Below are 12,740 nucleotides of genomic sequence, written 5' to 3' on the forward strand. Positions count from 1 at the left end.
TCCAGATATTAGGCCCAATGTAACGTATGTGAGAGAGAGAGATACGACAAAGAGTCATACAACCTAAGCTTGTTTTGTGATACGACTTAACGCATAGACAACAAATACCTCAAAAGGAATGTCTGCACAGTCATTAAAATTGCCTCAATATTTCGATATCCCTGGAGGAAAAAGTGAATAATTTGAACACCTTGGGATTTTTCTGTCGGTTAGATACTAAAAGCTATAATTTCGCCAAATTTCAATTTTCTACCTCGTCTGGCAGATTATGCCGAAATCTCTCTTTGGGGGAATGGTGATACAAATTAGGGAATTCCAGAACATTTTAAGCCCACCAAACCTAGAGGTTGTCGCTTTGGATAAATTATACGACTGCATTCTTATTTTGAGCCCAAAAGTTGAAGTCCCCAGCGTGCCCCTTTCAGGGCATCTTGAGAATTTTCGATTTTTCCGATGGATCCCGGGGTCAACAGCTTCTCCGGTACCAAGTTTCAAATATCTGAGAACTCTGGAAGTGCTTCATTAATTCACGTCTATTTACATTTTTATATATTTATATACATCGCTCCACACCGACTTGGTTTTATATATATAGATGACGGATAAGCATTAGCACGTTTAAAAAATGTGTACACATCCACTTCGAAATTCACTACTTCTAAACGGTACAACATATTAACAAACGGTTTGCGCGATTACACGCCCCTTTTATCCCTCTAAATGTCATTTTCTAAACTATGTCCTCGTATTTCCCATATTTATGGGTTGAACTGAGTTCGAAAATTTGAATAGGGTGAAATGTGGGTACATTTTTAACGATTTACATTATTTTTTGCATTCTTATGTATAAGCTAGAATCATGCAATTAGGTCCACATATAGCCTTTCACCATGCACATGTGCGCACCAAACTTGATAACTCTATTTTTCCCACAAGTGTGACAAACAATGAAATATAAGTGTAAAAGTCACCAAATTTACGAACAATCCAGAAATACGGCAAAATCTAACAAGTAACCGAGAGAGATACGACAAAGAGTAATAGGACCAAAGTTGTAGATCACTCCGAATTGGACTGAGATTGCGCCATCCGTTTTGTGATACGACTTACCGTCTAGCCAACAAATACCTCAAAAGAAATGCCTGCACAGCCATTAAAATAGACTCCATTTTTCGACATCTTTGGGGGGTAAAAATGCAAAATTTGAACATTTTGGAATTTTGCCGTCGGTTGGAGGCTAAAAGCTATGATGTCGTCAAATTTTAATTTTGCTAGCTCGTCTGGCAGATAACAATTAGGAAATTTCTGAAAAGTTTTGATCCCACGAAACGTATAGGTTGTCGCTTTATATAAATACGACGACTGCGTTCTTATGCTGCGCCCGAAATGCTATTCCATCTTTAACCAGATCGAGCATCACAGTTTTTAGATAGTGTGTAGCGATTGACAGAGTGACTTTGCGAAAACGTAAACATTCTCGAAGCGTATTCCATTTAAAGAAGCAATAATGTAAGTAAAAGATTTGTTTTCCCGCACCGATGGGCCTGATATAATACATTGAACAGTAAAAGGAAACAACGTTCCATGACGTATTCTTGCAGTTATACTAGAACTAGATAAGAGATGTGGCACAATATCACCAACAGGTAGTGTGACTTGCTGCTTTATAATTTTCATAACAACTGAATAATAAAGTAGGCAATAGTAATACACATATTAAACGAAACAGAAGGTAGCGCTTAGTTTATCATTTGCTCTTGACGAGTAAAGTCATGTACAGAATGGTGAAACAACGGTATTCAAACGATATGAAGGAAAGATGTTAAAAAGGCTGCTCAAAAAGCTATCCGAGGGGAATACAATCCGCGTGTAGGTATTACTAAGGCATTACGCGCAGCAGGAGCGAGAATTTATCCAAAGATCAAAGCAATGTTTAGTAAACGTGCACGAATTATTCCTGTATCAAAACGAGGAGTATTTCTTCCTGCGCTGTTCGCTGGACTAGCAGCTTGAGGGTCATTGTCGGGTGGTACTAGTGATGTAGCAGGAACTGTTAAGGCTGTAGAAGAAGCGAAACAACAGTGAAAGGGAGTGAAAGTCATAACAAAGCAAAAGGTGTACAAATGAAGTTAGCAGCATACAAGAAAGGGCTTGGCATTTACATACCTCGAAAAAACGTCTATTGAATGCACTGCCACATCGAGCTCTGACAGCAAAAGAAGATTTTACGTTTGCTAAACAAGTAGGAATTCATTATTTTCAAAGTGTGTATATGCGCAATCAACTACCAGCGCGCCCACGTGAACGTGAAAGTGGCGTAATTAACTTGGACAACAGTCGTGGACCTGGAACTCATTACGTTGCTTATGTACAACGTAAATCTAAAGTATGGTATTCGATAGCTATGGAGACTTACCTCCTACATTTGAGCGCATACGTTATTTCGGAAGCAGTTACAGACATCGTTTACAATAAAAACCGTGTGCAAAAATTCTATAAAGGCTTGTGCAAACGATTATGTCTTGTGTTCTTATATCAAATCCAGAGAGTAGAGAAAGAGCATTAGTGTGTACTTGATTACTAACAGTGTAAGAACGTTTGCTGTACGTAGAGAAGGACCTGAAACAACCGTCTATTTTAATCTACCGATCGAACTTGGATATCACCTACATAGTCTTGGACTAGTATCATTTGAAAGCTACAATAAAATCCATAATGTGCGTGATGGTGTAAACAAGTTCTATTACGATGAGTATGTGCTAACGCTAGCCTCAGGCAGTTATTCAGTAGACGATATTCATGACTATATTGAAAGTACATTAATTGATCAGTTTGGAGAGCACAGTTTTAGTAATCATAATTACAAGTTCTCAATTGCTGTAAGCAACATTACACATAAATGTGTTATTGAATGATCATTTAAGACTTACTTCAAATCACAACCTGTTCGATTGGTCCATTGCTTGGATTTTCACCAAGGGAGCTCCTACCGAATGTACATTAACGAGTCTGATCAACCTATAACACTCTTAGATGACCATCATGTTAACATTACTTGTAATATTATAACAGACTTGAAATGTAATCAACAAATTTCGCACGTCCTGCACGACTTCATTGTTACAGAGGAACGTGGATATACTATTCATGAGAAACCGGCAGTAGTTCTTTATCATCCTGTGTCTGTAAAACATATTATACTGAGAGTCAACTCAAGACCTTAGCGGTCCCTTTGATGTTAGTCAGACTTCTGGTCGGTGAAAAGGTTTCCGCAGCGCCAAATAGTTCCCTAGGTTTGTTACTTGTTCCTGAAGTCAGGAGCTTCCTTCAGTTTGGTTAGATATTCTGGTGAAATGATTTGATGAATTAAAATTTTTGCCCTGTATAAATATGGAAAATATATCACAGGTTGTATGTTATTCGGGTTCGTTACCAACTCATATATTTCATACGTAGATGGCTATGAATAGTTATTGTTCTCAGTGGTGTATGTAGCAAAATAATAATAATTTAATATGATATTGATATCTTATTGCGCTGTGTACTTAGTAAGTTTGTTCGAGTTCATTCCACTGTTGATAAGTTCGCATAATATGCGGGACGTTGAAGATGGATCCAAGAATACTGTTGGCAATACTGGCTGCAACAGCGTGTACAGTATTCATAATGGCTGCCAGCTGTGAGCAAGATGTGTGTGATGCTGTGACGCTTGAGTCCCCTGTGAAATACTTTAAAGCTAACAAAAGTGGAGAAAAATAAAGTAGAAAATCTAAACCAAATTGTTTTAAACGTTTACAGTAGCCTGCGAGATTAGAATCCACTGTGGACTGTGGAAGACGTGAAAAAGACCGCGCAGCTGATCGGCGTTTCTGTGTACAGTGTTTATGCCGCTCGCTTGGAATTTAAACACCACGGAAAATCCAAGTGTCCAGGGAAAGATCGATGTGTCAACTCAGCACTCGCCGTAAATAAAACAGGAAGGGCCTTAACACGGTATGGGAATAGGATCCTTGGCATATTCGATGATAATAATACTAATAATAATAATAATAATAATAATAATAATAATAATAATAATAATAATACTAATGTGTACTTTACTTTATATTCGTAACCGCCCTCTACCTGCAGAAATGTTGTCATGAGAGGATCATGAGTTCGTTTTTACCTTCCGAATGACGAGACTACAATATTTACAACATTCCTGGAAGCACTGTATTTTGCAATCCCACTCACTGGTGGGTTTTCAGCTTTTTTAACTGTGAGAAACTGCCACTGACAGTCGTTACACGAGAGCGGAATCGTATACTTATGTTGTAAGTCTCCATGTGCCTCACACAAATCGCATTATGAAATAAAAATAAATCTTGCTTCTCTTGCCTCGGAATTCGTCAGTAGTTAGGTTTTACATGGTCAATAAAGGAATAAATAAGTATGGTATGTAATCAAAGTACAGCTATGTGAAAGGAAGTGATTTCGTTTGCTGCTTCACTATTTCAGAATGAAGTACTGTACTTGTCAAATTGACGCACGGCGTTAATGATAAGCTGGTTGTGGCGGAGATGGAGAACCAGGACGAGACGGGAAGGGGGAATAGGGGACGTGCTCACATGCGGAAGGATAATTTTCCTAAGCTCTTGACTTGAATTTCAGTATAGTAACACGACTCTTAGGCTTGTAAATAAACATAATCAGCTTATTCTTTCAGATCGGCATGCGTACGTAGCTTACAAACTTAATTTCAAACCAGTATGAAAAACATCTATAAAACACTGTGTACATTCTGAAGACATACTATATGTTAACTCATCGAGTTAACAGATAACCATAAGCAGATACTCCAAGATTTAGGTTAAACGCTACTAAAAAGAATGGAAGAAATGCTGGACGTTATGAATACAGTAGAAACTCGTAAAGGTGAGCTTCATTCTTATCAACCTTTTATGTTTAAATGAAATAACAATGAAGAAATTCTCTTTGTAATTAATTAGGAAGATCTATACATCCTACCACACGAAAGTTATCTCTATATTGAAGGACGACTAGATAAGTCAGATGGAAGTGGACCAAGCACATCGCATTTAAACAACAATGCTCTAGCTTTTCTGTTTTTGGAAGCGCGATATGAAGTAAGTAATGTTGAAATAGGTAGAACGAAGAATGTTGGTATTACAAGCGCAATGAAACTCTACCCTTCTTTTTGTGATGAAGAAAGTAATCTTTTGCGGATATCAGGATGGCGTCCAAAGGCTACTAACAGCTGGATGATTAATGAGGATGGAACTGTTACAGGTATGTTATCATTGAAACATATTCTTGGTTTTGCAGAAGACTTTACACATATTATAATCAACGCAAAACAAGAGCTTATTCTGATCCGTGATCGAAATGTTTACAGTTCTCTTAAAACAGCAGAAACGCAACTAAACTCGAAAATTACACTTCATCGTATACTGTGGAGAATTCCACATGTAACCTTATCTGATCGAGAAAAACTTCGATTGCTCAAGATTGTATAAAAGATACACCATTACCTATAACTTTTCGAAGTTGGGAACTGCATGAATATCCTTGTGCTACCGCTTACAAACAAGCATAGCTGGACTGTTAAAACATCAGGTTTTACTGAGAAGCTTTTGTATATTATTTTTGGATTTCAAACCAATCGTAAGTTCAATCACGAAACGATAGCTCACTGATTGATCACTGTAAATTACGAAATGTTAGACTATATCTCAACGGAATTACGTATCCCTACGTAAACATAGACATTGATTTTGAGAAAAATATTTTTGGGATGCTCTATGACATATTTTGTAAACTTCAATCCTTACATTATCAGAAAGATCTTCTGCTATTTTCGCCTCATGAGTTTAACAACAAAGCACCTATTGTAGTTGTAGAGTGCTCTTATCATGAAGAATCTATAACAGTATCTCCTGTCGATATTCGTTTAGAATTCGAAACATCTGAAAACATTCCTTCTAACACAACAGCCTATTGTCTTATTATTCATATGAATGATATTACTTACCATCCGCTAACGAATATTGTTACAAGACTAAAGTAAGGATAGCCCTTTATCATCAACATTAGTGTGTGCTTCGACATCGTACACTAAGGAACAGAAAGACTACACAGTTAATAACAAAAATATGTCAATGTGCATGCTGTTCGCATGCTCATATGCAACATCTTATTTATCTCACACAAGAAAGTGAGGCTACTAAGATGTTATATAAACAGAGAACTTTATGTGAGATGCCAAAACATCTCATTCAATATTTAGCGCCAAGATTTTTATCTACGTATGCTACCCCTCCTCCTCTGCGAACCATGTGACCTTGCCGCGGTGGGGAGGCTTGCGTGTCCCAAAGATGCAGATAGCCGAGCCGCAGGTGCAACCATATCGGATGGGTATCTGTTGAGAGACCAGACTAACGAATGGTTCATCGAAAGGGGGGTAGCAGCCTTTCGGTAGTTGCAAGGGCGGCAGTCTAGATGATTGACTGATACGGCCTTGTAATAATACTCAACATGGCTTAGCTGTGTTGATACTGCTACACGGCTGAAAGCAACGGGAAACTACAGCCGTAACCACCTCCCGAGGACATGCAGCTCTCTCTGTATGAATGATGTACTGATGATGGCTTCCTCCCGGGTAAAATATTCCGGAGGTAAACTAGTCCCCCATTCGGATCTCCGGGTGGGGACTACACGAGAGGGGGCGATCATCAGGAAGATGGATACTGACATTCTGCGAGTCGGAGCGTGGAATGTTAGAAGTTTGAATCGTTGTGGTAGGTTAGAGAATCTGAAAAGGGAGATGGATAGGCTAAATTTAGATGTAGTTGGTATAAGTGAAGTACGTTGGCAGGAAGAACAGGATTTTTGGTCAGGTGACTACCGAATTATCAACACGAAATCAAACAGGGGTAATGCAGGAGTTGGTTTAATAATGAATAAGAAAATAGGGCAGCGGATAAACTACTACGACCAGCATAGTGAAAGAATTTTTGTCGCCAAGATAGACACCAAACCAATGCCCACCACAATAGTGCCTACTACTTCAGCGGATGATGAAGAAATTGAAAGAATATATGCGGAGATAGAAGATTTAATAAAATATGTCAAAGGTGACGAGAATCTAATTGTGATGGGAGACTGGAACGCAGTGGTAAGCCAAGGAAGAGAAGGTAGCACAGTAGGAGAATTTGGATTGGGACAAAGGAACGAAAGAGGAAGTCGGCTGGTTGAATTCTGCACTGACCATAATTTAGTCCTCGCCAATACTTGGTTCAAACACCACAAACGACGGCTGTATACGTGGACGAGACCTGGAGACACTGGAAGGTATCAAATAGACTTCATTATGATTAGGCAGAGATTCAGAAACCAGGTGTCGGATTGCAAAACTTTCCCAGGAGCAGACGTGGACTCTGACCACAACTTGTTGGTCATGAAATGCCATCTGAAGTTGAAGAAATTGAGGAAAGGAAAGAATGCAAAAAGATGGGATCTAGACAAGTTGAAAGAAAAGAGTGTGATGGATTGTTTCAAGGAACATGTTGCACAAGGACTAAATGAAAAGGCCGAAGGAAACACAGTACAGGAAGAGTGGAGAGTCATGAAAAATGAAGTCAGTAGGGCTGCTGAAGAAATGTTAGGAAGGAAGAAACGATCAACTAAGAATCAGTGGATAACTCAGGAGATACTAGACCTGATTGATGAACGACGAAAATACAAGAATGCTAGAAATGAAGAGGGCAGAAAAGAATACAGGCGATTAAAGAATGAAGTGGATAGAAAGTGCAAGGTAGCTAAGGAAGAATGGCTGAAGGAGAAGTCCAAGGATGTCGAAGGCTGTATGGTCCTGGGAAAGGTAGATGCTGCATACAGGAAAATCAAGGAAATCTTTGGAGAAAGGAAATCTAGGTGCATGAATATTAAGAGCTCAGATGGAAAGCCACTTCTAGGGAAAGAAGACAAAGCAGAAAGATGGCAGGAGCATATCCAACAGTTGTATGAAGGTAACGATGTAGATAATTTCTTTCTGGAACATGAAGAGGCTGTTGATGCTGATGAAATGGGAGACCCAATTTTGAGGTCAGAGTTTGACAGAGCTGTGAGTGACCTAAATAGGAACAAGGCACCTGGAATTGATGATATTCCCTCTGAATTACTGACTGCCTTAGGAGAAACCAGCATGGTAAGGTTATTTCATTTAGTGTGCAAGATGTATGAGACAGGAGAAGTCCCATCCGATTTTCGGCAGAATGTTGTTATACCTATTCCCAAGAAAGCCGGTGCTGACAGGTGTGAAAACTACCGCACTATTAGTTTAGTATCTCATGCCTGCAAAATTTTAACACGTATTATTTACAGAAGAATGGAAAAACAAGTTGAAGCTGAGTTGGGGGAAGATCAATTTGGCTTCAGAAGAAATGTAGGAACACGTGAAGCAATCCTGACTTTACGTCTGATCTTAGAGGATCGAATCAAGAAGGACAAGCCCACGTACATGGCATTCGTGGATCTAGAAAAGGCATTCGATAATGTTGATTTGACCAGGCTATTTATGATTCTGAAGATGATAGGGATCAGATACCGAGAACGAAGAATTATCTACAACCTGTATAAAAATCAGTCTGCAGTGATAAGAATCGAGGGCTTTGAAAAAGAAGCAGCAATCCAGAAAGGAGTGAGGCAAGGCTGCAGTTTGTCCCCTCTCATTTTCAATGTTTACATAGAACAGGCAGTAAAGGAAATCAAAGAGAAATTTGGAAAGGGAATCACAGTCCAAGGAGAGGAAATCAAAACCTTGAGATTTGCATATGATATTGTTATTTTATCTGAGACTGCAGAAGATCTCGAGAAGTTGCTGAATGGTATGGATGAAGTCTTAGGTAAGGAGTACAAGATGAAAATAAATAAGTCCAAAACAAAAGTAATGGAGTGCAGTCGAACGAAGGCAGGTGATGTAGGAAATATCAGATTAGGAAACGAAGTCTTAAAGGAAGTAGATGAATATTGTTACTAGGGTAGTAAAATAACCAACGATGGCAGAAGTAAGGAGGACATAAAATGCAGACTAGCACAAGCAAGGAAGAGCTTTCTTAAGAAAAGAAATTTGCTCACTTCAAACATTGATATCGGAATTAGAAAGATGTTTTTAAAGACTTTTGTGTGGAGCGTGGCATTGTATGGAAGTGAAACATGGACGATAACTAGCTCAGAAAGAAAGAGAATAGAAGCTTTTGAAATGTGGTGTTACAGAAGAATGCTGAAGGTGAGATGGATAGATCAAATCACGAATGAAGAGATACTGAATCGAATTGGTGAGAGGAGATCGATTTGGCTACATTTGACGAGAAGAAGAGATAGAATGATAGGAAACATCTTAAGACACCCAGGACTTGTTCAGTTGGTTTTTGAAGGAAGTGTAGGTGGCAAGAACGGTAGGGGTAGACCAAGGTATGAATATGACAAACAGATTAGAGCAGATGTAGGATGCAATAGTTACGTAGAAATGAAAAGGTTAGCACAGGGTAGGGTGGCTTGGAGAGCTGCATCAACCCAGTCTATGGACTGATGACTCAACAACATGCTGCCCCTTACGTGCATGATTTTTGGGACATCGTTCCTCTACGCAGTAAGATGTCAATCGTTAACATCATTACAGGCATCGAGGGGAAAATAGTGATGATGATTGGGACAGACCAAATCCGAGGACTGAACACTGTACACAGTGTATAGATGAACTTTTCCCAATACATGATGACGATGATTCAGAAATAGAACAAACCACATGAATAACAAGAAGGTGAGGATTACATTATCTTCTTTGTAAAGCATAACATACCTTGTATAATATATTTCTAAATGTGTTGTTTAATCTGAATGTTGCAGGAGGCATTACAATTTTGGAAGCATGCTACCCCTTCGCAAAACCCTGTTGAGAAGCACAGCGACCTTGTCAGCAGCGAAACTAAAACTGTTGTAGTACATTGTAAATGAATATTTCATTGCATTCAAAATGTTGTACTTATTGCATTCCTTTGCCTCCTCACACCTACTCCTATCTATAGGGGCTTGAGAAAACGAACAAGTCGAAACATGCATAACTATGATGACGTCATCGCTACAGGCTAGAAACAGAATAATAACAAGTGCTCGCTCTAGCCTTAAGCATAAGATCGCGTCGTTATAGTAATGCATGTTTAAACTTGTTCTATAGAGACATAGAGCTATGAATTGACAGAGGAGGAGGAGGCAGAGTGGTAGTTCATAACGGCCTATTTACAGCAGCCATCTTCTGCAGTAACCTCTAAGCTAGCTTTCTCCATAAAAGACTGCATAGCCGCCCTTTTGTGCAGTAGCCTCTAGGCTAGATTTCTTCATAGGAGCCTGTGTATAGCCGCCATCTTGCGCAGTAACCCCCTCAGCCAGCTTTCTCCATAAGAGCCTGTGTACAGACGCAATCTTGCGCAAGCGCCCTTGACCGTCTCATAAGTGCCCATGTATAGCCGCCATCTTGTGCAATCGCCCATAACTGTCATCTTTCTCCATAAGAGCCCACGTATATTAGCCATCTTGTGCAAGCGCTCATGGCCTGCATCTTTCTCCATAACAGCATATGTATAGCCGCCATCTTGCGCAATCGTCCCATAGCCGTCATCTTTCTCGATAATAGCCTATGTATAGCCGCCATCTTGCGCAAGCGCCCTAGGCCGTCTCATAAGGAGCAGGGTATAGCCGTCATCTTGTACAATTGGCTCCGAGAAGGGCATCTTGACCTAAAACTAAAGATAGCCCCTTCAAGATGGCGGATGTGAGGTTAGGCTCGCTCTCTTAGGCGCCGACAGGGCGACTAGCCGTTAGTGAGGTTGCACCCCTCAAGATGGCAACTGTGATGTTAGACTCGCTCTCTTATGCGAAATCAAAAAATCGTCGTTGCCCTACTACTATATTAGGGTCAATGACCGCGGAGTCGGAACCGGTCTAGGTACACTATTAGGGGTCAATGACCTCACGTACTGACGCTGCAAAAAATGATGATTCAGCGGATTTACAACGCACCTATCCCCTCTACTCATAAGCATGAGCACGTTTAAATATGCATTCTTCCACTTCGAGATTCACTACTCCCAACCCGTACATGATATTAACAATCGGTTTTTGCCATCTTATCCTGCTAAATCTTTGGTTTGAAATCATTTCCTCTATCTCCCACATAGGCGGCTTAAACTGAGTTAGAAAATCTGATTAGGGTGAAATTTGGTTACAATTCTAGCGTTTTACATTATTTTTGCAAACTTTTGTATAAGCTAGAATGATGCAATTCGGTTCACATATGGCCTTCGATCGTGGCAAGGTGCGCACCAAGTTTTATGACTCTGTATTTCCTATAAGTGTGTCAATCAATGAAATATACGTGTACGAATCACCAAATTTACGAACTATCCAGAAATGCGGCTAAATGTTACGTAAAAGGGAGAGAGATACGACAAAACATCATAGGACTAAAGTTGAAGATCACTCCAAATTGAACTCAGATTGTGCCATTCGTATTGTGATACGACTTACCATTTAGCCAACAAATACCTCAAAAGGAATGTCTGCATAGTCATTAAAATTGCCTCCATATTTCGTTATCTTTGGGGGTAAACGGTAAAAATTCCATCATCCTTGAATTTACTTGTTGTTTAGAGGCTAAAAGATATAATTTCGCCAAATTTCAATTTCGTCTCGCAGATTGTGCTGCCATCTTGATTTAGGGGAAAGGGAGATAAAAAATAGGGAATTCCTCAAAACTTTTTAAGCCCACCAAACCTATAGGTTGGCGTTTTGGGTAAACAATATGACTGCGTTCTTATTCTGAGCCTAAATTTTGAAGGCACCCCAGCATGCCCCCATCACGGCATTTTGAGAATTTTGGATTTTTCTGGGGATCCTGGAGTCATCAGCTTTTATGGTACCAAGTTTCAAATTTCTGAGATTGCTGGAAGTGACTCATTAATTCAAGTCTACTTTCATTTATATGTATGTATATATAGCTCCAGACTGACGTACTTTTATACATATAGACAATGGACTAAGCTACGTAGAAAATAGACTGTCCTCTGGCTTCTATACCAAGGAAATAGAATACAGACAAAGCCTTGCTGATTTGCTAGTTCGAGAGTAACTCTGCACGAGGTATGTTTAAGAAGTAAGCTCAATTAATCTCTGCCCAAGAATAGAAATATGCATTGTGAAATAATGATTTCCTGTGAACAGTGCGAGTATTGATAAGATTTTTCTCTAACGTAATCTACTGTGTCCGAATTAGGAAGAAACAGGAGAATTTGAACCTCAAAGAGTAGATGTATTTGGGCGCTCTTCAGTTGCGTGCATGGTTCTACTCTGACTAAGGAGAGAGCGTAAGCGTGTACTGGGCATTTCTGAGGTATGAAATGAATACTTCTTGCCAATGATTGTGAATGTCAGGATAACACAGCGCCAGAGGTGAGATATAAACAAAAGTGGGAAGCAGTCATCGCATCACATAACAGAAGACGACACTCACCACCCTTAATATCAAATAAGTCTTTCATAATTCGTAGTTTCCATCAGTAATCTGGTTTGATGTCAAGCCATTGCAGAACCTGCCGACACAAGGGCGCGGCTAACAGAACCAGTCCGAGCTTATACAATCATTTCCCAGTGGTTGTCAAAGATTGTTTCAAACAGTAACCAAC

Source organism: Anabrus simplex, chromosome 14, assembly GCF_040414725.1.
Source record: "Anabrus simplex isolate iqAnaSimp1 chromosome 14, ASM4041472v1, whole genome shotgun sequence".
NCBI classification, from domain to species: domain Eukaryota; kingdom Metazoa; phylum Arthropoda; class Insecta; order Orthoptera; family Tettigoniidae; genus Anabrus; species Anabrus simplex.